The sequence below is a fragment of the Bombina bombina genome, chromosome 1 (genome assembly GCF_027579735.1).
Source record: "Bombina bombina isolate aBomBom1 chromosome 1, aBomBom1.pri, whole genome shotgun sequence".
Lineage (NCBI taxonomy): Eukaryota > Metazoa > Chordata > Amphibia > Anura > Bombinatoridae > Bombina > Bombina bombina.
The window spans coordinates 87977747-88005670 of NC_069499.1; positions in this window are offsets into that span (position 1 = coordinate 87977747).

Sequence of the window (27924 nt, forward strand, 5' to 3'; positions counted from 1 at the left end):
ATTATGGGTCTTACAGACCAGCTAACTGTTAGTATATGGCAGGGTTATAACACAATATATTTAATGTTTATCCTTTAAACTAAACCCAAAATATGCATATACTAGAAACCATAAAATTAATATACATTCCTAAATTCTTTATTATTAGTTAATATCTATGAACACATTGAAATATATTTGTAGGAACCAGAATATGAATCAATATTATACACGTTTAAAAACTATTAAAATATGTTATGCAAAGTTCATACAAGTTTACCTTATTCACAATAGCCTCCCAAATCAAAGTTGCATTTAAAATATCACAATGAGACTGAAATATAAACTACTAAACATTCAGACTGGTACAATTTTAACAATGCTTAGTTAAACAATAGGACTATATATATATATATATATATATATATATATATATATATATATATATATATATATATATATATATATATATATATATATATATATATATATATATATATACTCTAATTGAAACACCAGAAATTATATTTATATATATTCTATATTTTGCACAGATAAATTACTTAGCATACAAAAGATAAATTTAACCCTATACAGGACTATGAATATAAGCTAAAAATACTGAGTGCTTCTTTAAATCTCTTAACTATAATTTAAATATGATCTTACCAATAATATTTGTTTCAAATATTAAAAATTAGGACATTTATAATATATCACCAATCTGAACCAATTCGTAGCTGTCTTTTCCAAATATCTTTAGATCATCTCATTTGAAGGAAAGTAATCGCATAAATCAAGGTAAGTTTTAAGTTTCTTGCTTAAGTGAATGTGTCACCAAGTATGGCCACCAGTTATCAATCACCAGTCTAAGTAAGTCACACAAAAACTGTCCCTTGTTTGCATTTAGCCATTCCTTATATAATCATTGATGATCTTTTTTGTTCACGCCCTCGGTGCTTGTCCCTTCTCATTGGTTTATTTTGTGAATGTATGTTGTCAGGGAGATGCATCTTTGTAACAACCAATCGTCTTTTGGTTGTAATTCTTTCATCGCAACACCGGATTTTGTCCATCGGGGGTAACATGACAAACAACACAACAATACATTTTTTATTTCTAACATTTAAACATATTTCTTTAAAATGTGTAATAAATGCCATAATTTCCTTACATTAATAAATTACATGTTCAAATGTATTGGGCTAGGTTACAATATTTCTTCTGATTATTTTAATATGAAATATAGTATGTTTTTAACATTATATTATATCAAAGCAATTATACTGCTAATTTCCAAAATTATAGCATTTAAAATCCATTTAAAAATAGCATTCAGTATCCTGACATTGGATTTAAACAGGAATATAATATATTTCATATTTCTAATAAATCCTGAATGCATGAATCTTGTCTATGATTCATATTCATAGGACATCTTGTTATCATATGTCTAAAAAAAAATAAAGAGACACAGAGGTTATTATTCCACACAGTTAAACATTTTAGACCGTTTAAAATAGTCACCTATCAAGCTTAGCAAATCTTCATGTAATATTAGAAAATAAGACAATCTCTCAAATTTCTATATTCATATATAATATGTTGTCTTTTAACAATGGGTTTAAGAGTATAATTTAGAACATGTGTTTTTAGCTGGTCAAATTTTTACTGTCTCAATTTCACGGCAGAAACTACTTAACAAGTCTATGCTAATCACTATGTGGTCAGAATTTTACCTGCCTATCTAGTTTATAGGCCCAGAATGTTGTCTCCATACACAGCAGGAGGTGAGCTTCAAAAGCTATGTTAACTTTTAATTAGGATAAACATGTCTTCACCCAGCCTAAATCATTTGGCAGGGGGAGTTTGTGATTTATAGTGAAATAGCATTTTTGTAAAAAACCTCATATTTAATTAATTCTGTCGTCTCACCAACTATATATATATGAAAATGTTATATATATATATATATATATATATATATATATATATATATATATATATATATATATATATATATATATATATATATATATATATATATATATATATATAAAATCTTCATTTATAATATTCATATACCCTGACATAAATACCCCTTCCAACTTCAAATAGATGTAGGACACATGTATTTGAATTGGCTTAAAGTCAGTGGTACTTGGTGAGTGTGTTAACCGTACACATCATAGACAGTCTTCTATGTAGAAAGTCCGTCATTTGTTTTTAGCCTTCATGCTTATCAGCTAGGCATTTGTATTTGGAGATATGACTTCATTCTCCCTCTATGACTTGTAGTTGGGACCCAGGATGACACGCTCGCAATTGATTGATATGGACCCATTTATCTATGAAACTATCACTTTTTGGGATCCTTATTTTATAGGCCACTGGAGATATTTTGTCAGTAATGACAAAAGGACCTTTCCATGATGGAAGAAATTTCTTCTCCCTAACCTGATCTCTTCCAAAGTTATAAAGATACACTTTATCATTTATTTCATATTCCTTTTTGGACGTTTTGAGATCATAATAGGTTTTAGTGGCAGTTGCAGCTTTCTCTAAGTTCCTTTGAGCAAATGCAAGGGCATATTGCAAGTGCTTTCTTACGCCTAGATTTAGAGTTTGGCGTTAGCCGTCAAAACCAGCGCTAGAGGCTCCTAACGCTGGTTTTGGGCTACCGCTGGTATTTAGAGTCTTGTAGGTAAGGGTCTAATGCTCACTTTGCAGCCGCGACTTTTCCATACCGCATATCCCCCTACGCCATTTGCGTATCCTATCTTTTCAATGGGATCTTTCTAACGCTGGTATTTAGAGTCTTGGCTGAAGTGAGCGTTAGAAATCGACAAAACTTCAGCCGCAGAAAAAAGTCAGGAGTTAAGAGCTTTATGGGCTAACGCCGGTTCATAAAGCTCTTAACTACTGTGCTCTAAAGTACACTAACACCCATAAACTACCTATGTACCCCTAAACCGAGGCCCCCCCACATCGCCACCACTCTAATTAATTTTTTTAACCCCTAATCTGCCGACCGCACACCGCCGCCACCTACGTTATCCCTATGTACCCCTAATCTGCTGCCCCTAACACCGCCGACCCCTATATTATATTTATTAACCCCTAATCTGCCGCCCCCAATGTCGCTGCTACCTTACCTACAATTATTAACCCCTAATCTGCCGACCGGACCTCACCGCTACTATATTAAAGTTATTAACCCCTAAACCGCCTCATTCCCGCCTCAATAACCCTATAATAAATATAACTAACCCCTAATCTGCCCTCCCTAACATCGCCGACACCTAACTTCAAGTATTAACCCCTAATCTGCCGACCGGACATCACCGCTACTATAATAAATTTATTAACCCCTAAAGCTAAGTCTAACACTAACACCCCCCTAAGTTAAATATAATTTAAATCTAATGAAATAAATTAACTCTTATTAAATAAATTATTCCTATTTAAAACTAAATACTTACCTGTAAAATAAACCCTAATATAGCTACAATATAATGAATAATTATATTGTAGCTATTTTAGGATTTATATTTATTTTACAGGCAACTTTGTATTTATTTTAACCAGGTACAATAGCTATTAAATAGTTATTTACTATTTAATAGCTACCTAGATAAAATAATTACAAAATGACCTGTAAAATAAATCCTAACCTAAGTTACAATTAAACCTAACACTACACTATCAATAAATTAATTAAATAAAATACCTACAATTAAATCTAACACTACACTATCAATTCATTTTTATTTTTTTTTGTAACTTAGCTTTTTTTATTTTTTGTACTTTAGTTAGTTTATTTAATTGTATTTATTTGTAGATATTTCATGTAATTAATTTATTGATAGTGTAGTGTTAGATTTAATTGTAGGTATTTTATTTAATTAATTTATTGATAGTGTAGTGTTAGGTTTAATTGTAACTTAGGTTAGGATTTATTTTACAGGTAATTTTGTAATTATTTTATCTAGGTAGCTATTAAATAGTTATTAACTATTTAATAGCTATTGTACCAGGTTAAAATAATTACAAAGTTGCCTGTAAAATAAATATTATTCCTAAAATAGCTACAATATAATTATAATTTATATTGTAGCTATACTAGGGTTTATTTTACAGGTAAGTATTTAGCTTTAAATAGGAATAATTTATTTAATAAGAGTTAATTTATTTCGTTAGATTTAAATTATATTTAATTTAGGGGGGTGTTAGTGTTAGGGTTAGACTTAGCTTTAGGGGTTAATACATTTATTAGAGTAGCGGTGAGGTCCGGTCGGCAGATTAGGGGTTAATACTTGAAGTTAGGTGTCAGCGATGTTAGGGAGGGCAGATTAGGGGTTAATACTATTTATTATAGGGTTAGTGAGGCAGATTAGGGGTTAATACATTTATTATAGTAGTGGTGAGGTCCGGTCGGCAGATTAGGGGTTAATTATTGTAGGTAGCTGGCGGTGACGTTGTGGGGGGCAGATTATGGGTTAATAAATATAATATAGGGGTCGGCGGTGTTAGGGGCAGCAGATTAGGGGTACATAGGTATAATGTAGGTTGCGGCGGTGTACGGAGCGGCAGATTAGGGGTTAAAAAAAATATGCAGGGGTCAGCGATAGCGGAGTCGGCAGATTAGGGGTTAATAAGTGTAAGGTTAGGGATGTTTAGACTCGGGGTAAATGTTAGAGTGTTAGGTGCAGACTTAGAAACTGTTTCCTCATAGGAAACAATGGGGCTGCATTAGGAGCTGAACGCTGCTTTTTTGCAGGTGTTAGGTTTTTTTTCAGCTCAAACTGCCCCATTGTTTTCTATGGGGGAATCATGCACAAGCACGTTTTTGAAGCTGGCAGCGTCCGTAAGCACCGCTGGTATTGAGAGTTGCAGTGGCGGTAAATATGCTATACGCTCCCTTTTTGGAGCCTAACGCAGCCCTTCTGTGAACTCTAAATACCAGCGGTATTTAAAAGGTGCGGGGGGGAAAAAATCCAGCGTTAGCTACGCGGGTCGTAACCGACAAAACTCTAAATCTAGCCATTAGGTTCTCCACATATTGATGTGTATTGGCAGCGTTTATCAAGTTTTGGTCTGATGTATGGTACAGTAGATGCTGAGGTAGAACCATTCTTCTACCAGTCATCAGTTCAAAAGGTGATATCTTGACACTAGGGGGGGTGGAGCCAGCAGCAAAAGCAACAAGACGTACATCAAGGAGGCTCCTGATCTTATTTTATTTTATTTACATTTCTCCAAGTTTTCCTCTTAAAAAAATGCATCTAAGGGGTTCATGTAATACACCCGGTTGAAACCGATAAAGCGCCTATATCTGGGTATTACTGTTTGTAGTAATTTAACTGGCCGCCATTTCTTCTAACTATGAAAGGAGATCTGGATATGAGCTGAGGATCCTTAACAGATTTGACGGTCAATTGACCAAGATTGAAACCGGACGCATACAAGAGAGGCATACTCTGATTGAAGGGGAGAGAGAGAGAGATAGCTGCTGATCTGAGGCCCGGAGCAGTACAACTGAAAGCTGAGGACTTGTCCACTGTACCCGTTCTCTCTGAGAAGCAGCTATTATGGAACGGTAACATGGGAGGCCCCGATGAAGGTTGTGGATCATTGACGCTGCCGTGCAGCTACTTACCGACCCCTATGAATAACGCCTGTGTGTCTGGAGAGCTCCCCACCAGTGGCTGCGGAAGGATGAGAGTTGCTGACATCTGCCCCTGGGAGGGGTTGTTGACTGCTGCCGCTGGATCAGTTGCGGCTGGGAAGGCGGCCAACTTCCTTAAGTATGGCCCTGCTGCTGCGTGTGAATTGCTGTCGGCCGCCTGTCACTGCATCGCCCCAGGGATTTGCATAGACTGGGATATCACGGTATGCTGCTCAAAGACTATGCTCATATTCGGTACCTCAAGCATGGTGATCTTGCGAAATGAAAACTCTCAGCTCTCTAATACCAGCATGAGAACCGGAGTGGGGTGATGGTATTCAGACAGCAACGGATTCTGGATGCCCAGGATCACAAAACCATTTGGCCTATCATATATACTAATTCAGTATATGTCCTGGACTTATTCAATAACATTATAACAGCTGGGTTTGTGAATTCTATGTTTATGAAGATTAATATCTGATAATGTGTAGATTTATGCCTGAACCCTCCATGTTTTTAATACGTATAGAACTAAAGATGATTTCCTCGTGGTTAGTTATTCATGTTGCCACTATTACTGTTTTCACTAATATCTTAAAACGCATTACTGATTGTTGTTGCCCTTTATTATCCCATTTCCTATAGGAAGCTATTTGTTTTTAAATGTATGGGTTATCTTTTTCACATAATCATTGAAGTTTGTATACATGCTTACTGGCTGGTGGGTGAACCTGTGTTATGTAATGATGTCTTGAGTGCTTCACCTCTTTTTTGTTAGGCCCAGACAATATATAAATGCATGACAGAGGGAGATGTTTATAATGTCACAATTTCAACTTGAGACAGGCCCCACTGCACATAGTTGTTAGTCTAATCTAGCTAGTACCCTTGTGTGCAGTTTTAGCCTAGGTTTAGCCATCAATTCCCCTGCACAATTTTTACCTTAGATGGGTTCACTTTGCTCCCATGCCAACTGGATAGGTAGACTATATAACCTGAACTTGTTATTGCCTGACTCGTTCTACTGAGACAATTAGGAACCATATTGATATATCTTATTTTTCCCCCTCTTCTTTACTGTGGGTAAATATACCACTGTTTGCATGATGACCTGTTGTCTGATACCCAGTTGAGGGCTAGCTACCTGTCAGTAGATTCAACTGCTCTTTCGATAGTTTAAGCTTGTTGGCAGGTTATTATTTGCTCAATGTTGAAAAATACCCACTATATGCAACAAGTTTCCCCAACATTTATATAGCCTGAATACTGCTTAGTAAGGCCCTAAGTGTGAACGAATATGCGAATTGTTGTACTATAAACTATACTGTTGGCTCTAGTAGGGGTGGTGACCCTGTACTCATGAAAATGCATGCTCCGATACCATACAGCCTTCACGCTTCTTACATTACTAGACTAGTTTGTCATTTCGCTGGATATCCTAAACTATAAGCCTGTCAGAAATTTCTATGTACCAGTAGCTGCATTTGTACTATCATTTTGGATTACTTATTACCCACACTGCAGTGCTTTATTTCCAGTGATAAGGTTGGAATGTCATGTTTTGGTTATACACATTTCTATAGTTAATAACATACATCGCTTATATAACATTCATCTTGTGAGCCCTTGGGGAAGGGTTGTACTTGGACTCTCCTTATTAATCTCTCACCATCCCTAGGATGGTTTTATTCTTAGGTTTTGTAAAGAAGCAGTGAATGGGCATACTACCTTTGGCTTATCCCCCGCCCCCCCACCACTCTTGTGCGGTAAGGGATGAGCATCTTCTCCTCCGCATCTCTTTTTGGCATAGTTTAGTAGTCTCTGCCTTGCCCGAAGAGCCATGACTAAGTGTTCCCCAGTATTTGTGTATAAAGGCTCCCCGGGCTTTAATTCAGGAAATTTAGCTTAGTTTATGATTTCCTGCCTTCTTGAAGAATTTTTAAAAAAAGAAATAATAGTTTACTACTGTTTTTGTTTTTACAATTGCTCAGTGTTAATTTCTACTTGCGCTTATGATTGCAACTGAGGACATCACTTTTACCAGCTGGCTATGTCTGTATATGATTGAAGTTGGTGAAGTGATTTGGGTGTCCTCCTTGCACTCCTATATTAGAACAACAATAGTCTAATCCACAGTTTGCCTAGATCTCATATACACTGAACGTATACGTTGTACTATTAATTTCACTTACATGTCCCCAATGGTTTTGTATAATTTCTGGTCCCATGTTTGGACCTGTTTGTTTGGGGACACTACGAATCTATGAATCAAAAAATGAGGTGCCTGGATTGACTTGTCATGTCACCCTGTTGTTTGTTGTTAATTGTAACCTGGTTGATGAGACTATTTTGTACATGATATTTTAACCTCAATAAAAAATAAAAATGTAAAAAAATAAATTAAAAAAAAGGTGATATCTTGGTAGCACTACTTGGAGTTGCTCTTAATGCCATTAAGACTAGAGGTAGTTTTACATCCCAGTCTTTACCCGTTTCACTCACAAACTTTTTGAGGATTTTAACAATGGACTCGTTGTAACGCTCTACACCACCACTTGAGGCAGCTCTATAAGCAATATGGAGCTTTCTTTTAACCCCTAGTATTTTCCACATTTTGGTCATCACTTCGCTAGTGAAGTGCATTCCCCGATCGGATTAAATTCTTTGGGGGAAACCAAATCTGGAAAACACGTGGTTGATGAGCAACGCTGCGCATGTTTCATCACTATTGTTAGGTGCACTGATGCACTCTACCCATTTAGTAAATAGGCATGTTACTGTTAACATGTATTCGTTACCTCTTGATGACCTAGTTACTGGACCAATAAAATCAATTTGTATATCTGACCATGGCATTACCATCCCCCTTTTCTGCAATGGCACTCTATGCGTTGGTGCAGTGGGTTGGAACTGTGGGCAGATTAAACAACCTTGACAGTAGGTTTGAACATCTTTCAACATGTGTGGCCAAAAAGCATAATCACGCAATATTTCATACGTGAGTTTGGCACCACGATGACCAGATGTGGGAGCATCATGGGCATGTTGAACCATTAGACCTCTGAATTTGGTGGGTACTACCCATTGCTGGATGCCAGTTTTGGATGTTCTAATTAACAAACCATCCTGTAACTTGAATTGTGTTCTGGATTTTATTAAGATTCTAAGATCTTCTTTGCCAATACAATCATCTTTTGAGATGGGGTTGCTTTCAGAATCTTGTATGTGTTTATAAAAGATGCCTACAATGGGGTCTTCTTTTTGACTAGTGATCAGGTCCTCACTAGGCCAATCCTGACTCCATTGTACCAGGTTAGGCTCACTCTGTTGTTTAGCCTGGTTTCTGGTAATGACTTCTACCTGAATTGCACCCATTAAGTGGTCAATTTTAAGGAGTTCTCCAGTTATGGCTCCTTGTTTGGCTAATGTTCGACAATTGTCCTCATTGTACATTTTATATGGGGAAAGCAATTGTTCCTCCAGAAAATCATCTTCTGATAATTCTTCCCCAGGATCCTTAGCAGTACAGTCGTGGAGCTCAGCAAGCCCCTGTGCGACTGGATTCTTTTTATTCTGCTTGTAGAGAATTTCTAAAGGCCAACCTAGTAAGTAAAGAGTCCACGCTGTTATGTGGCTATTTGACAAATTCCCATCTCTTATTCTCTCACTTTGCAAATATAGCAAAAGCTATTGGGCCGTTTCTACAATAATTTTCTCGCCCTGTACATAGCTACCGAAATTTTGTAGAGCCCATACAGTAGATAAGAGGGCTTTTTCGCAATCACTAAATTTTATTTCTACTGGGGATAGAGTTGTGCTCGCATAAGCAATGGCTTTGCTTAAATTATCATGCTTTTGGTATAAAACAGCACTCATGCTTACATCTGTGTAACCTGTCTCTAAGAAGAAAGGTTTACCACCTTCAGGGTATGCTAAGCAAGGTGCTTGTGTGAGTTTTCTTTTCAGCTCTTTGATGGCTGTCTCTTGAGACTCACTCCAGTGCCATTTCACATCCTTCTTTAGAAAAAGTAGTAGTGGTTTAGCTAACTCTGCATAATTATCAATGAATTTGCGAGAATAATTTGTCATACCCAGGAATGATCTCAATTCCTGTAAGTTAGTTGGGTTTTTAGAATTTACTATAGCTTCCACCTTTTTCTTCTGAGGATTTAGCCCTTCAGAAGTAACTTCATGTCCCAAGAAGTTTACACGAGTGCGGCACCATTGAGCTTTTTGTAGGGATAATTTGACACCTGCCCTTTTAAGTTGACTGAAGCTTTGCAATGTGTTTATCAAAGTCTGTGCTTTTGATTAAAACATCATCAACATAAGATAAGGTCCCCCTTTCCAGTGCATCAGGCATAGCCTTATGCATGAATACAGCAAATTCATGTCCAGAATTTATGTATCCAAAAGGGAGTCTCTGAAATGCATATTGGACCTTTTGGAATGAGAATGCCAGCTTATACTGGTCCTCCTTGTGTACGTTTTTGGTCCAGTATCCCTGTGCACAATCAATGGCAGTGAATATTTTGGATCCATGCATCTGTGCTAGGCATTGGTCAATGTATGGTACAGGCCAGCCAGACAGGTACACTCGTTTGTTTAGCTGTCTTAAATAAGCACACAAACGCCATTGTCCATTGGGCTTAAGAATAACTAGAGTAGGATTGTTGTAAGAGCTGTGCACCTGTCTGATAATACCTCTTTCTTCCAAGTTCCTTATGATTTCTGCAAGAGAATCATATGAGGCTAAAAGAAGTCTGTATTGTTTAACAAAGACAGGTGGTGCATTGGGATCTGTTTGTATTCTTGCAATGTGCAAGTCTGTAGTACCACAGTCATAAGAATCCCTAGCAAAAATATCCTTGTACTCCATCAGGAGTTCTCGCAGCAGTTGGCGTTCATCATCGTTGGAACAGCCATTAGCTAAGGATATTTGCTCTTCGACTATTTGCTGAAATCCTGGAAAGATTTCAGGCTGTCCTATTTCAAAGGCTTCTTCCAACCTAGAGGTGAGATCCCCTTGATTATAATTTACATTGCCCCCATGACTCTGGGTATTGGGGTATTCTTGCTGTTTGATCGGCTTATCAAGTACTAGAGAGGCTTCTTCAATTTTACAGATGCCTTCCTCTGAGCTGAAGGGATAAATAGACTGAATAGTAAATAGACCCTCGGGCATAGAGGCAAAGGATTGTTCTATTAATTGTTCTTCAGTTAAGTATCCTTCAGGTATTAGCCCAATTACATTATTTTGGAATCCAAAAGTGTAATAACTTGATTCCAGCGCATATCCTATGGTAGTCCCTTTGGATAAGTTTATATCCTGTGGGGTCATGTTATGTACAATAACATGTATTGGAATAGTTCCAATATTCACCATAGGAGTAAAGGTCATTGTGACACCCAGATTTTGTATTCTATGGGAGAGGCAAATTAGTGTTTCAGAAGTTTTTAATTTCTTACCTCTCTTTACCTGTAAGGGTAAAAGAAATTTATCAGCCCTAGCAGGAATTATAACATTGTTAGACACCTGCATATTCACAGCATATGGCAATTGCTGGTTTGATTTCAGGGCTGCCTTTTCATCCTGAAATTCTTCAAGGTCCCCCTTTAACCTGCTCCAGAGGCAAGAGTTAATCAAATCTATTTGTATGGCATATCTATGTAAGATATCATTGCCAATGTATATTTGATTATGGGGAGTATTTAAAACTAAAAACAAGGTGCTTTTTTGATTTATTAACTATAGAGACAGATAATAAGCACTTAGCTGTGATGTTATAGCTTTCAAACCTGTTATCCAGGCCGTGGACACAGTGGTCTTGGGTAGAAAGATATGTAATCACTTTAGGTTCAGCTATCTGTGCTAACAAGCCTTCGCTTATATAGCTAGCTACCTGCTTTAAGTTCAATTTGGCATATTTTGTTGTACCAAGGTCATGCACTTGTATAGGGATAAATAGATCCTCTTTAACTCTCTCAATTCCTGCGAGGTATTGAGCGTGGCCCCCCCTTTAGGGATTTTATGATTCCCCTTGTGGAGAGATATGATTAATACATCGCCATCTAAGGAAATATTCGCTATCTTTCTGGGCGAAATTTTAAAAGTATTACCATCAGAGCCACTTAAAGGAGTCTGATCATCTATTTGTAGGATATTGATTTCAGGTACAGAGTTATTCCTGAAATGAATCTCCACAGCATCTGGCTTCTCTTCCACCATGTGACAGTTATGTCGGGGGCGAGATATATCAGATTTCTCATAATTAATAGGCCTTTTAATGTGACCAAATTACATTATTTATGCAATCAATTATGGTGCTTAATCGCTTCAGGAGATCACTACCAATAATTAAACAATCAGTTGGCAGATCCACTATAATGACAGTGTGTCTTATGACCCTGTTCCCCATTTTAAATTTTAACCATGACGTACCGTGGACTTTTAGAGAGTCACCCCCAACACCTATTAGAGAACCATCAAATTCTTTTATTTTAGGTTTGTGGGGTGTTCGTTTAGCTGTGTGTAGTACCTGTGGGATAAGATAGTTGCCTGAGACCCAGTATCAATTAATCCCATGATAGGGTTGGAGACTGAATCTTGTAGCTCAGCTAATACATAATACCTCCCTGCAGTTTCTACCATTTCACACATAAAATTGGCATTATCATACATCTGTGGGCTTCGCCACGTGTTACCTGTATCCGCCGTGTTGCCCGATGCAGAGGAAACTTCATACCTACCGGTCTCCTCTATGACAGGGTCCTTGTGTACTGCATCTGTGGAATCAAGGTTAAGAGAATGCTGCAAAGGAAGGTATGTGTTAATGCTTTCTGGCCGAGGTTGCTCATCATCACAGCTAAATCGTCCGTTTCCGGTCTGTGGGGAGAGAGTATGATTAGTACTATTATTGACATTTATCATTGCATTTGGTATATTTCTCCCCTCCCTTTCAGGTGGTACTGCAGTATTTATGACTGTGCCTGTGGCCCACAGCTGGCCACTGGCTGTACCCCTAAAAAAGGCCGTAAGTGTTTGACTTAGATTAGCGACTTGTTCGCTCAACCAAATTAGCTGGGTACTAAGCTGACCTATTTGATCATGCAAGTTACCTCTACCCCTGGGCCTATCTTTTGATGCCCCATAGTAGTTATTCCTGGACCATTGGGTTCCCTCAGAATCAGGGCTGCTGTTTCTATCCTGGCGTGGTTGCCCCTGGGGTTCAATTTGTTCAGCATTAGTATTTTGGGAAGCATTATTTACTTGGGGTGTCTGGTTATCCTGAGAATATCTTCACCATCTATTGTAAATAACCTTGCGTGGATACCAACTATTTTGTGGGTATTCTCTTTGGGAGTAATTATTTACCTGAGTATGTCCCCCACTTTGGTTATAGTCTCTCTGCGCCTCAGCCCGTGTTGGGGGAGGGGTAGAGTTAAACCTCTGTGGAGATGGCCTGTTTCCTCTGGCCACCTCCGCGTAGGTTTTCTTTTTAGACTCCAAATTTAGGGGGCTAGGTGACACCCTAGTTTCGGCCACTACTTTAGGATTGGGCTTTCTCTCCTTTTTATCCCCCTGTTCACCGGAATGTTGAATAGAGTATAACTTTGTACTCTCTTTGATCAGCCATTCCAATGAGCAGTTCTCATCAAAATCTCTAGCTAAATTAATTTTGATGGGTGTGGGCAGTGCTTCAAAAAACAAATTCACAAACTCTGAGCATTCAAATATGGGATTATCTTCAGCCATACTGTACGCACTTTTCAGTATAGAAAGGAATTTGATGGGGCTTTGAGTTGCACTACATTTTAAACCATATACAGCTATTCTCGCTGAGTTTTAGTGCGATGTTGCCCGAATTCTTTTCTGCACTGTCGTTTTGTTTCACTCCAGGAATAAATATTCATATCCTTTAGTGAAGCAAAAAATTGTGATCCCAATCTTATTAGAAGCTATGTAAATATATTTGACAGACAGAAGCATATACAAATATGCCATAAAAAATAGTGGACTTAAGTGGTTGGATGTGCACTGATACTTTTTGTTGTCTTGTAATTGTTTTGGTCACTTCGGTAGCACTCCCACAATATGTGTGCTAAGATCAAACAGTCCTTTTGTGGTGTGTTTAACCAAAAAAAAAAACTTTGTTGTATCAAAGAATTTGTGATGTTTACCTTCAAATACCCAGGGTAGAAATTCAATTTTTAACTGCTCCCTTGTAACATTCATTATAGATAAAGCATTTTCAAAGGCCTCTAAATGGTCAATTATGGAAGTGGCCCCCCCCTTTGGAAAATAGGCGTACTGCATTCTTTAGGAATTTAATTATTGTGGTGGTGTCATACACTTTATTTAGTACATTACTGGATTTCATTGGGAACTTATTGTTTGAGTTAGGGTGCCTTTCATCTGTCCTATCTTTACTGTGCTGAAATCTTACCCATGTATTTTTATATGGGCTGTCTGAGAAGCTAGCCCCCTTTTCTGAACCATTATAGTAACTGCCCTCTTCATCTGAGGCATAATAATCTTCTTGTCACCCAGAGTTAGGTAATTGCCTAGGGGAAAAAGTTACCTCTGGGCCTGAATTAGGGCTATAATTTGGGTCCTTTTGTCTATCCTCCCGCCTGGTATCTTGAAACTCATTTCTGCCCCAGTCCTTAATTGAGTTAAACATTTCAGCATTAGTGTTATTACTTAAAGGTTCCTTATTACTGCTGGTTTGTCTCTTTAATTTATTTATTTCCTGTTCATATCCTTTTTCAGCCTCACGATATCTAGCTTTTAAAGTTTTATTTTCATCTTGGCATTTTTCATATTCTTCTTCGAAAACTTTAAATTCAGCCACTAATTTCTGATTATATTTATTTAAGTCAAAAACCTTTTATTAGCTTCTAGAACTTCTACCTTTCCCTGAATAAAGGCTTCTTCAAATTTGCATAATGAATCATTTTCAACCCTTAGCCGTCCCAATTGTCTGTCCTGTCCTGCCATTTAGCAAGACATCTCAAAGCTCATACATTAGGATCGTCCAAGTTTTGAAAATTAATTCATCACACCCTCTAAATTCCATGCATTCATTAAGTTGCAGTAACATTTGGTATAATTCCCCATCTTCAAACCACATATCTCTAACTAAATCTTTGGCCTTAGCTTTACACCCCTTAATATACATGTAGACATTTTCCCCAATATCAAGTCTAGTCATGAGGTGGTTCATGGCTTCTAATTTTAGAGTTTTTGCTTGAACCATTTCATGGACAGAGGATCTTGGGGAGGGCACAATTTCATCATGTACAGAAACGCTAGCATTACTTTTTGCTGAAGACATCGTTATTTTAGTGTTGTACTTAATAAGATAAAAACACTAATACAATTTTGACCAATAAGAGAGAGGAAAAAAAATATATATTTTCAAAAATATCAATATTAATTTTGAAATATGAAAAATTAATTTTTATTAATTTTGAAATATGAAAAATATTTTTTTTAAAAAAATTATATTTTTGTCAATTTTTCAAAAATTTATTTTTAATAATATCTTAAAATATTAATATCAATCTTGAAATATGAAAATCAATATTTAAATTTTTCAAAAAAAATATACCTTTAAAAATATTAATTTCGAAATATGAAATTCCTTTCTCTCTTTTATAATAATTTCTATTTACTACAAATATATTATATCAACATGATAAATATTTATAATATCTCACGCAATGCCTCCAAATAATATGTCAGTATATGGCAGGGTTATAACACAACATATTTAATAATTATCCTTTAAACTAAACCCAAAATATGCATATACTAGAAACCATAAAATTAATATAAATTCCTGAATTCTTTATTATTAGTTAGTATCTATGAACACATTGAAATATATTTGTAGGAACCAGAATATGAATCAATATTATACACGTTTAAAAACTATTAAAATATGTTATGCAAAGTTCATACAAGTTTACCTTATTCACAATAGCCTCCCAAATCAAAGTTGCATTTAAAATATCACAATGAGACTGAAATATAAACTACTAAACATTCAGACTGGTACAATTTTAACAATGCTTAGTTAAACCATAGGACAATATATATATAAATTACTTAGCATACAAAAGATAAATTTAACCCTATACAGGACTATGAATATAAGCTAAAAATACTGAGTGCTTCTTTAAATCTCTTAACTATAATTTGAATATGGTCTTACCAATAATCTTTGTTACAAATATTAAAAATTAGGACAATTATACATCACCAATCTGAACCAATTCGTAGCTGTCTTTTCCAAATATCTTTAGATCATCTCATTTGAAGGAAAGTTATTGGATAGATCAAGGTAAGTTTTCAGTTTCTTGCTTAAGTGAATGTGTCCCCAAGTATGGCCACCAGTTATCAATCACCAGTCTAAGCAAGTCACACAAAAACTGTCCCTTGTTTGCATTTAGCCATTCCTTATATAATCATTGATGATCTTTTTTGTTCACGCCCTCTGTGCTTGTCCCTTCTCATTGGTTTATTTTGTGAATGTATGTTGTCAGGGAGATGCATCTTTGTAACAACCAATCGTCTTTTGGTTGTAATTCTTTCATCGCAACACCAGATTTTGTCCATCGGGGGTAACATGACAAACAACACAACAATACATTTTTCATTTCTAACATTTAAACATATTTCTTTAAAATGTGTAATAAATGCCATAATTTCCTTACATTAATAAATGACATGTTCAAATGTATTGGGCTAGGTCACAATATTTCTTCTGATTATTTTAATATGAAATATAGTATGTTTTTAACATTATATTATATCAAAGCAATTATACTGCTAATTTCCAAAATTATAGCATTTAAAATCCATTTAAAAATAGCATTCAGTATCCTGACATTGCATTGCATTTCAACAGAAATATAATATATTTCATATTTCTAATAAATCCTGAATGCATGAATCTTGTCTATAGTTCATATTCATAGGACATCTTGTTATTATATGTCTAAAAAAAATAAAGAAACACAGAGGTTATTATTCCACACAGTTAAACATTTTAGACAGATTAAATAGTCACCTATCAAGCTTAGCAAATCTTCATGTAATATTAGAAAATTAGACAATCTCTCAAATTTCTATATTCATATATAATATGTTGTCTTTTAACAATGGGTTTAAGAGTATAATTTAGAACATGTGTTTTTAGCTGGTCAAATTTTTACTGTCTCAATTTCACGGCAGAAACTACTTAACAAGTCTATGCTAATCACTATGTGGTCAGAATTTTACCTGCTTATCTAGTTTATAGGCCCAAAATGTTGTCTCCATACACAGCAGGAGGTGAGCTTCAAAAGCTATGTTAACTTTTAATTAGGATAAACATGTCTTCACCCAGCCAAAACCATTTGGCAGGGGGGGTTTGTGAAATAGCATTTTTGTAAACAGCCTCATATTTAATTAATTCTGTGGTCTCACCAACTATATATATATATGAAATATATATATATATATATATATATATATATATATATATATACACCCTGACATAACACATGAGGCGTTAGTTGTTCCCATATATTTGCCATGGGAATGAGTCAATGGGTCCATATAATGGATGGAGCTCACACATGGTGTGTCTGGAGTTTTATTATTTGTTGGCTTCAGCTCAGAGTCAATCCAGGACCCCGTAGCGACCAGCCACAATGCCAGGAGGCCCTGTCTCGACCCTTCAATTGTGGGCACCATGATAGAGCTTGTTCCTGAATAAAGTGGAACTTTAGACCAAGCAACCTCAGTTAATCTCTCTCTGCAATCCACCAATAGATTATCCAGTGAGGGAGGCTCATCTGGGACCTCTGTTGTGGTATCGAGGGACTCAGTTGTAGATACAGTCAGTCTACAAGTCTTTGCTTTGTCACAAAAGTCGACCCACTCTGCTTCTATAAGCTCCATGAGGGAGTTGAAATGGCTATCCATCTTATGTGCTATTGATTGGAGGAGGGCTACAGCAGCAGACTCCATTGTGTGTTACTGTGTCCGTAGGTTCCTATCAACTTGTGTGTCAGGGTTTTTCCCTGTTTTGTTTGCCATGTGCTGCTGGCAGCCATTTTACTCACCTCTCTTCCTGACTATGGTGCATTGTGGCTGATGCTGCTCATTTCCTGCAATTCCTTTTATGGCCAGACTGGTGTGCATTATCCGTGTGAGACAGGATGCAGTCTCAGAATTGTGATGTCATCATTTCTTATTTAAAGGGCCTCTGTTCAGAATGCTTTGCCTTTGCGTTGTCTCAGACCTGTTTGTGAGCGCTCCTGTGTATTACCTGGCTGCCTGACGTCCTTCATGGTTCCTGATCCCTGGCTTGTTCCTGACTCTGCTGTTTTCCTTGTTCCTGATTCCGGCTCGTCTGACTATTCACTTTGGCTCCTGACTCGGCTTGTCTGACTACCAGCTCTGGTTTTGACTCCTGGCTTGTTATTTGACTTGTGGACTTTTTATTATTTTTTGCTATTTATAAAGGTGTGATTATTTTTGAACTTCTCGTCTCAGTCTGATTCCTGGCACCCTGACATTACGCAAAGGCCATGAATCCTGATGGTGCTAATTATCCACCTTTACCTGCCATCATTTCCAGGATGGATGTACAGGATCACTGCTTGGATCAATTTGCACTAGCCCTGCAAACCCTGCACATTTGGACCAAAGTGTCCCGCAAGTTATGGCTGCTCCTGTTTCCGCTGCTGCACATATGCCTACCAGGAGCATGTCCAGTTCTGCACCTCTACCTCAGTGATATGGAGGCGATCCTATTCAGTGCAGAGGGTTTTTGAACCAGGTGGGCATTTACTTTGAGATGTTACCTCAGGTGTTTCCCTCTGACAGAGCTAAGGTGGGATTTCTCATCTCGTTACTCTCTGACACAGCTCTTGCCTGGGCTAATCCCTTGTGGGAGACTAATAAACCTGTGATTTCAAATTACCCTGAATTTGGGGCCTCCTTTCGAAGGGTATTTGATTTTCCAGCTCGCTCCTCCTCTGCTGCTAAACGACTTATGTCCATTCAGCAAGGTACAAGATCTGTTGCTTAGTATGCTATTGAGTTCCGTATGCTTGCTGCAGAGGTAGGTTGGAACAATGAAGCCCTTGTTGCCGCCTTCATTCATGGGCTCTCTGATGTGATTAAAGACGAAGTTGCTGCCAGAGATTTACCAGATGATCTCGAGGCATTGGTGTCTTTTTTTGATCCTAATTGATATCAGACTCAGAGAGAGGCCCTCTTTCAAGAAGCTCTTGCAGAAGCCTTCTGTTCCGTTGTCTCCTAAGTGTTTGTTCCCACCCATGCCTCCCTTTCCTCCCATGCCTCCTGGTCCCGAGTCACCAGGTACTGCTGAGCCGATGCAGTTGGGATTCACGCGTCTCTCCGCGGCGGAGAGGGCCTTTAGGAAGAGGGAGGGGCTCTGCCTCTATTGTGGGTTACAGGGCCACCTTTTGAAGTCTTGTCCAACACGGCCGGGAAACACTCACACCTAAGGTCCTGTCGGGGGCAGACCTTGGGTGGTTTATCCTTGTCCCCGGAACTGCTTAAGGAGAAACCTTTGGTCATGGTTGTCCTTTCCTGGGTGGACTCCACCATAGTCATTCAGGCTCTTGTTGACTCCGGTGCTGCGGGCTATTTCATTGACAGTGCTTTTGTATCAAAGCACTACATTCCTGTTTTGCCTCGGTCTGTTCCGCTTGCTATTGAGGCCATTGATGGCAGGCCCCTTCAGCCCGCACTCGTTACTCACGAAACTGCTCCGTTGTCCATGGCTGTTGGGGCTCTCCATTTTGAAACCCTCCAGTTCCAGGTGATAAACTCTTCACATTTTCTGGTTGTTCTGGATTATCCCCGGCTCCAAAAGCACAATCCCAGTCCGAAATTTTGTCGTGGTCCCCGCAATGTATTTCCACTTGTCTTCGGAAACCAGTTAAAGTCTTGTGCACTTCTTCGGTATCTCAATTGCCAGAGGAGTACCGAGAGTTACTAGACGTTGCCTCCTCAACGGTCTTATGATTGTGCCATAGACCTGCAACCCAGAGCCATTCCTCCTTGGGGCCGGGTTTACCCTCTGTCTTTTGCAGAGAATTGTGCTATGGAGGAGTATGTTGCCGATGCTCTGTCACGGGGATCATCCGCAAATCCTGCACTCCTGCAGGGGCTGGCTTCTTCTTTGTGAAAAAAAAGGTTGGTGAGTTAAGACCATGCATCGATTTTAGGGGTCTTAATCGTCTTACCATTAAGAATGCTTATCCTATTCCGCTCATTACGGAACTCTTTGACCGCCTCAAGGGAGCTATGGTCTTTACTAAACTTAATTTGAGAGGAGCGTACAATCTTGTTAGGATTAAGGAGGGCCACGAATGGAAAACAGCATTTAACACCAGAAGCAGGCATTATGAGTATCTTGTAATGCCCTTTGGCCTATGTAATGCTCCTGCTGTTTTTCAGGAATTTATTAATGATGTCCTACGAGATATGTTGCCACAGTGTGTTGTGATGTACTTAGACGTCATCCTCATACACTTACCCACACTTGAGGCTCATCGTTCTGATGTTACATGGGTCCTTCAGAGACTATGTGAGAACGACCTGTTTTGTAAACTCGAGAAATGTGAGTTACATCAGACTCAAGTAACCTTCCTAGGTTATGTTATCTCCGTTGCAGGTTTCTCCATGGATCCTGACAAGTTATCTGCAGTTCTGCAGTGGCCTCGCCCAGTTGGTCTTCGGTCTATTCAACGTTTTTTGGGGTTCGCCAATTACTATAGAAAGTTTATTAAAAACTTTTCTTCCTTGGTCAAACCTATTACAAACATGTTCCGTAAAGAGAATGATCCACTCTATAGTATCCGCTGAATATCCCCTTCCCCCCTATATATCTCAGCCCAAGAGTGGCTGATACTTATGTTAACTCTCCACAGGCTGATATCCTGGTTTTAGGTAAAATATTATTAGAATGTGGAGTACATACGCTAACATTATAATATAAAAAGAAGTTCTATTTTATCTCGCCTAAGATACTGTCTACCTTCATAACCAGACTTGAAATTTATTTTTTATTGCTGTATGTGCACATTGCTCTCTCAATAACATCTTTGGATAGACAATGTATTAACCTCTTTGTTGTAACTTTGGCCTTAGGGCGAGTTCTTGTTGTGATGATATATGTTTTAACTTCAATAAAAAAACTATTTTCAAAAAAAAAAAAAAAAAAAAAACACTAACCCCATTAAATCTACTCACGGTTCCTGAAGTCCGGACATCCATCTTCATCCAGGCGGTGAGAAGTCTTCATCCAGGCGGCGACACCTTCATCCATCTTTGGGAGGTCTTCTATCTTCATTCCGGCGGAGAAGAGCTATCCTGGAAGCTGATCTCATCCTGCGGTTTAGGGGTTTATAGGTTTATTTAGTGGCGGCAATGTGGGAGGCCGGAGGTTTATGGGTTAATAGGTTTATTTAGTGGCGGCGATGTGGCAGGCCGGAGGTGGGTGTGGGTGGGGGGGGGGGGCAAGACATAAACTTTTGAGGCTGGGTTAGCAAACAATATATATAATATTGCAAGGAGAAATAGAAGCTAGGTATGAAGTCTTAACCACATGTTAGATATATCACCCCTCCAGGACTTTATTGGCACTAAACTGATATGGGAAGGGATATAAGTTATATCTCCCCTCTGGGATTGTTGTCACCACTGGACAGGATGGAAAAGGGGTGTTGGATATGACCCACTCTGACAAGCAGATTGGGAAAGGGTGAGGGGAGATATCTGTCCCATCTTTTTTAATATAATTTTCCAAACATTATTTTCATCTAAAGGCTGTGAAGTAATAAAGAACTAGGGAGACTATTAGACCCAGCTAATAGTCATCATAATGCTCAGAATATTCCAGAATGGGGTGAACTCAGTGACCAAATTTGTTAATATATTCCCTATTAGGCAGTGAAAGCAGGTTTTACTATGTATAGATCCACAGTATATGCGGACTGCTGATACATAAACATCGATAAATAAGACATATTATTCCAACAAGTATATGATACCACTTTGCAATAACAGAAAACTTTTAACCTGAAAATAGGAATTGAATGAACTGTTCGTAGACTATTTATACTGTTCAAACAGGCCAATGAATCAGGATGTTCCTAGTATTGTATTTGCCGGGACTACCCTTACAGCACTTTTGAACATCGGGACCACATAGGGAAATAAGTTAAACAAGAGACTTAGAACTATGAACTTCATAACAATTATGTATATATTTTGCAAGCAGGGTGAGATAATCATCACACTTCCCCAATCTGGAGACCTAGTCAATGCAGATTATATTAAATAAGCTCCACAAAATCGTAGTCAGTTCTTTCAGAAGTAGGATATTAATCTCACTGAAAGGGTATATATAGAGAGGGATTGCCTGGTATTTCGGTGCTGGACTGTACTGTGAAGTCAGGATCAGACTGATATGCTACAGGAAAGTTCTTCTCTGTGAAAGGCACATATTGAGCAAAAAGAGACTGCTTCTAGGGTGGTAACTAGCCATAGAACAAGCTATTATGCTATTGTTCGTTCCCAGGTTGAGCTCTTCTCTCTTTTTATTTATGCAAATTATGACACTTAGGGAAGTCTCCCTAAGTGTGATGCGGGAATCCAGACGTGGACCCATTGCTCGGTGTGCCTAGAGGGATATGGCTGCACCTCAGTGACAAGGCCCACAATAAGCCAAAACGTACATCTGGGGTTTTGCCGTTTCTCTTGTTCAGAGAGGGATTGCCTGGTATTTCGGTGCTGGACTGTACTGTGAAGTCAGGATCAGACTGATATGCTACAAGAAAGTTCTTCTCTGTGAAAGGCACATATTGAGCAAAAAGAGGCTGCTTCTAGGGTGGTAACTAGCCATAGAACAAGCTATTATGCTATTGTTCATTCCCAGGTTGAGCGCTTCTCTCTTTTTATTTATATATATAGAAACAATTGTACCCTAAACCATCAAGTGGGAGAAATAATACACGTGATAAGACTACTGTAAAATCTTAATAGAAAGCATGAGCTCCTGACTCATATTCATACTTCCGAAAGCTCTTAACCGTATAGACTAGTGTAGCCCATATCAGTCCTGTGGAATATATTGTAGGAGTATTAACTGGGAAAAAGTGCAAAATTGACTAGCTGGATATAAATAAGTTTGTTAATTAGGTATTGGTCCATAGCTAGTTTTATATATATATATGTAGTCTTCGGATCTAAGGCATTAACTTATCGTATTAATACAGTCATCGTCAACTGACTTCTTCATATCCATTATCCTAATTAGGAGTCAGCCTGGGTATGTTGTATAGAGAGATAGTTTCTGCACTAGGACTACGAACCATATTCATGACACATTAAGCCATAGCCTAGTTTAAAAGTAGAAAATATCAGTTGGTTTCCTTCACTAATTTTAGCTGTATGTCTGCAAAGTAATTTGGGCTTTATCTTTCGGACTCTGAAATTTTTGTGACTGCATAATGTCGACCAGGTTGCTAGGTAATTTCACTGGGATAGTGTTATAACAAAACAAAGCCCCGTATAAAAATGAAACGGCATATTGCCATATATAGAACAGTTAGCATTATCTTATAAGGTGGTACTGTTGGTTTGATATGTAGGCCGTCTAGAAATATATGTAGGGGCCGATATACTTATACTAGGTATTGGGAATAGCCTCAATGGTGGGGGCACTGTAAAATCTCACTTAGGGACATATAACCCTATCTCCTATTGTGAAGTACCAGTTGCTCTTAAGCCATTCAGAATAAAGTTGGCCATACCATTATCAGTAGAACTGATCAAAAAAGTAATAGTTGGGAATAAGTATGTGATGGAGTCTGCCACAAGAGTATGGGCCCTATACCCCGCGGCACTATACTCAAGATTCCCATCCTTGGTTGGTTGTATTATATAACTAACACACTGAGATGGCTATTATCATCTCAATACTTACTATTCTGAATAAAAGTTGGCCTTGAAGTGCAGTAAAAAAGGATAATTCCTGTGTCAGGACTAAAAGTTGTAACGATAGCACCTCATATGCCAAACCAGAGCTCAGAAAAGCAATCGACCCACTTCCTCGCCTATGTTCAACCATATCGCCCCTAGCATAATTAAGATATTATCTCTGAAGTTCTTATATAGTGTTGTCTCATCAGTAACAACCTAGTTGTTAGGCAGTCTTTTCGAGTTAGCATACAATGGAACAGAGCCCCTTCTGAAAATAAAATAATATAGTGCATGATGAATAAAACATAATGTGATACATATTTGCATATCTATATCATCAAACAGTAAACGTTGTCATAACTGGTGCAACATATAGGGATGGCCTTATAACCAATTAAACAGGTGCATGTATTAACCAAAATCTTCTAAGGGAAGTAATAGCAACCATACTGCAAAGTCTCTGTATATTATAAATACAGTCATTGGTGAGGTATCCGGAGTTGAACAGTCTTGAAAGGTATACTGTTACAATGAGGGATTCCTCCATCCAGGCTTTATGTGCTTACCCCACACCATGTTTCATCTCTCTCCTGGTATGTAAGCCTGAAGAGGTACTAACAGCCATACAGTTATTCTCCATGGAGAGGGCTTCTGACTGGCAGCTTTTAGCGATCAGAAAAGTGATAAATATTGAAGGCGCCTGAGAGCAGTGAATAACAATAGTGTTTCACAAAGTCCCTATTAGGAAAGCTCTGGAGTCAGAACTATATGATATATATATTACAGACTATCTATAGAAATTATATCATTATGACATTCCAAGACAGTGTACATGTGCCAAGAAAAACAATTTTATATAACTGGGTCAAATAGACCTGTGAATAGCCAAGTGAAATACCTTAGCATAAAAACAAACACAACAATATACTAATACATGTATAAAGGTGTATAAATATTGCACTGTGTTTAAAAGTGACTAGTGAACAATGTATCAAACTGGTGTACCACAAATGATATCAAATATAGATACATATGTTTCTGATGATATAAAGGAACAAATCCTAATAGGTGAATAAAGTAATGTTCAAATCAAACCCAAAGTTCTCCAGGGTTTTGTTGGGCTGTGTGTACACAAGCAATATGATATGCGGCTGCTAGACTTCTCCCGAAACTGATAGGCCACCAGAATGATGAGTGAATGCTAGAAGACAATAAGAGAAGGTGCCACAATAGTGTGAAATCCGTTGTATAATGTCCCCACGCAAGCAGTGAGTATTACTTACTAGATTTAGAGTACTTGAGAGTGCCACAGATACAGGCTGGACTATTAATAGCTGCCCAGCGAGCTATCTAAACGAGCTGCAGGACGACAGGCAGATTCCAGCATCTCAGTCTGATATATATCCGTCACGATCTTAGTAGCTTGTTCAGCAATTGCTCTGCCCGCTTGTATATATCCAGCAGGCTTGCAATGGAAGAGATCGTGCAGTAAAAACTTTGTGATGGCAAGAAGGTTTTAAAAAACACTGTTTTTTAGCATTTTATGACTCTGAAGTTGGCTGTGATCGTAATAACCTGTGCGATGTTGCAAAGCTGAGCAGTAATTCTGTAGTAACTCTGCGTGAAATTTTCCCTCCAGGCTTTCAGAAAGGGAATCGGGGCAGCCGGTGCTATGTGTAATAGGCCATCCAAGAGCTGGCATCCACGAATACCCTACGGATTCACATCTCCACCTCCACTGCGCTCCGCAAGCAGCTTGATCTGTGGTCTCACAGTACATCGTGGTAAAATAATTTTTGTGTGGCTCTGAGTATGTACTAGGAGCTTCTGAGCCCTCAGAGGAGACATATATCTCTGCCTCAGTATCAGCTGTTGTACAGGGTAAGACGTCAGTCGTTGCCACCGGGCTAAGATTTCCAGCATCTACAGCATTTATCAGGGATTTTAGTTGTCGCTCTAGGTCCAGAAAGTGTCCCTTAATTAGGAGAGTGATTTCTCTTTCCCACTTATCAACAGCAGCCATGATCGGAGTTGACCCTATCTCTTTGGTCCGATTTTGCAGATCCATACCCCCACTTAACAGACTTGGATCAATTATTATCGGTCTTGCGGTGTCACCCAGTTTCCTGGGGGGGATTTCCACGGCAGCCTTAGCCTTGAGTGTTGTAGATCATGTCAGGTAGATAGTTGTGGCCTAGTTACAGGACTATATTATCAATCACCTTGTGGCTTCACTGAAGAACATAGGTCATGGCAGTGATTTTAGGGGTATTCCGATTGTCCAAAAACCAACCTAGGACAAGGCTGTGTACAAGAATTTACTGTTGAGTCCTGGAATAGGGCAAAATTTTGTGAAAAAACATACATATAGAAGGATTCTTCCAGGAGCTCCGGCAAACACGTCCTGCCGCTTCAGTGGTCAGCTCCGCCCCCCCCCCAGAGAATCTAGATTTTGATGAACAAAAGGACCTTTTTCCAGCAGATCCCTGCGACAAGGTAACTTCCATGGAGGAGAAGATGACATCTTCACTAGATGCGTGAACCACATCCTTCGCGGCCACGATGGAGCAATCAGTAGTACTGAAGTCTGCTCCTGCTTGATGCAAGCCACTACTCGAGGAAGGAGTGGTAATGGCGAAAACAGGTAGATCAGATTGAACCTCCAAGGCACCGCTAATGCATCTATTAGCTCCGCCTGAGGATCCCTGGACCTCGATCCATATCTGGGTAGTTTGGTATTGAGGCGAGAAGCCATGAGATCTATCTTCAGCATCACCCACATGTAGAATATCTCCGCAAACACTTCAGGGTGGAGAGACCATTCCCCCAGATGAAAGGTTTGTCTGCTGACAAAATCAGCTTCCCAGTTGTCCACACCCAGAATGTGGATCGCTGACAGTGAACAGCCGTGGGCCTCCGACCACTCCAGAACCAGAGATACTTCTCTCATGGCTAGGGAGCTTCTCGTTCCCCCTGATGGTTGATGTAGCCACTGAGGTTATATTGTCTGATTGGAATCTAATAAACCGTGACAAACCCAGAAGAGACCGAACCTTCAGAGCATTGTAGATTGCTTGAAGTTCCAGAATGTTGATTGGGAGGGAGCGTTCCTCCTGAGACCACAGGCCCTGTGCCTTCTTGGAACCCCAAACAGCTCCCCATCCTGAGAGGCTCGCGTCCGTAATCACAATCTCCAAGGATGTTCGTAGAAAGGATGTCCCTTGGGACAGATGATCTGGACAGAGCCACCAAGAGATTCTCTCCAACGGCTGTCCAGTGAAATCTGTTAAGTCAGATCCGAATGATCACCGTTCCACTGTCCAAGCATGCACAGCTGTAACAGTCTGAGACCTGGCAAAGGGAATTATGTCCATGCTGGACACCATGAGACCAATTACCTCCATACACAGAGCCACGGATGGCCTTAAGGAGGTCCAGAGGGCAAGACATGCAGAAGTTAGCTTGCAACATCTCTGGTCGGTTAGAAATATCCTCATGGATATTGAATCTATTATAGTACCCAGGAATAAGATAACTCTTCTCTAAGTTTATCTTCCATCCATGTGATCAAAGAAGTGAGAGAAGGGATACCAAATGGTCCACCGCTAGACGAAAGGATGGTGCTTGAACTAGAATGTCATCCAAGTAGGGAGCTACTGCCATACCTTGGGCTCTGGCGATGGCCAGGAGAGCCCCTAGAACTTTTGTAAAGATTCTTAGGGCCGTAGCTGAACCAAACGTAAGGGCAATGAACTGGAAGTGCTGATCCAGGAATGAAACCCTTAGGAACTGGAAGTGGTCCCTGTGAATTGGAACGTGAAGGTAGGCATCCTTCAGATTGATAGTGATCATTAACTGTCGTTCCTAAACTAGAGGAAGAATGGACCTGATTGTCTCCATCTTGAACAAAGGGACATTTAGAAACTTGTTTAAGCACTTTAGGTCCAGAATTGGGTAGAAAGTTCCCTAATTCTTTAGGTCCACAAACAGGTTTGAGTAGTATCCCAAACCTCTTTCTGCGATAGGAAACGGGACAATGACCCCTAAGGAGGACAGATCCTGCACGCACCCCAGAAAGGCTTCCCTCTTTTCTGGATTTAAAGACAGGCTTGAGAGGAGAAATCTGCCCTTGGATAGATGAGATTTGAAACCTATCTTGTATCCCTGAGCTATGACCTCTAGGACCCACAGATCCTGCACGGCCCTGGACCAAGCGTCTGAAAACAGCGACAGTCTGCCCCCTACACGTTTCAGCTCT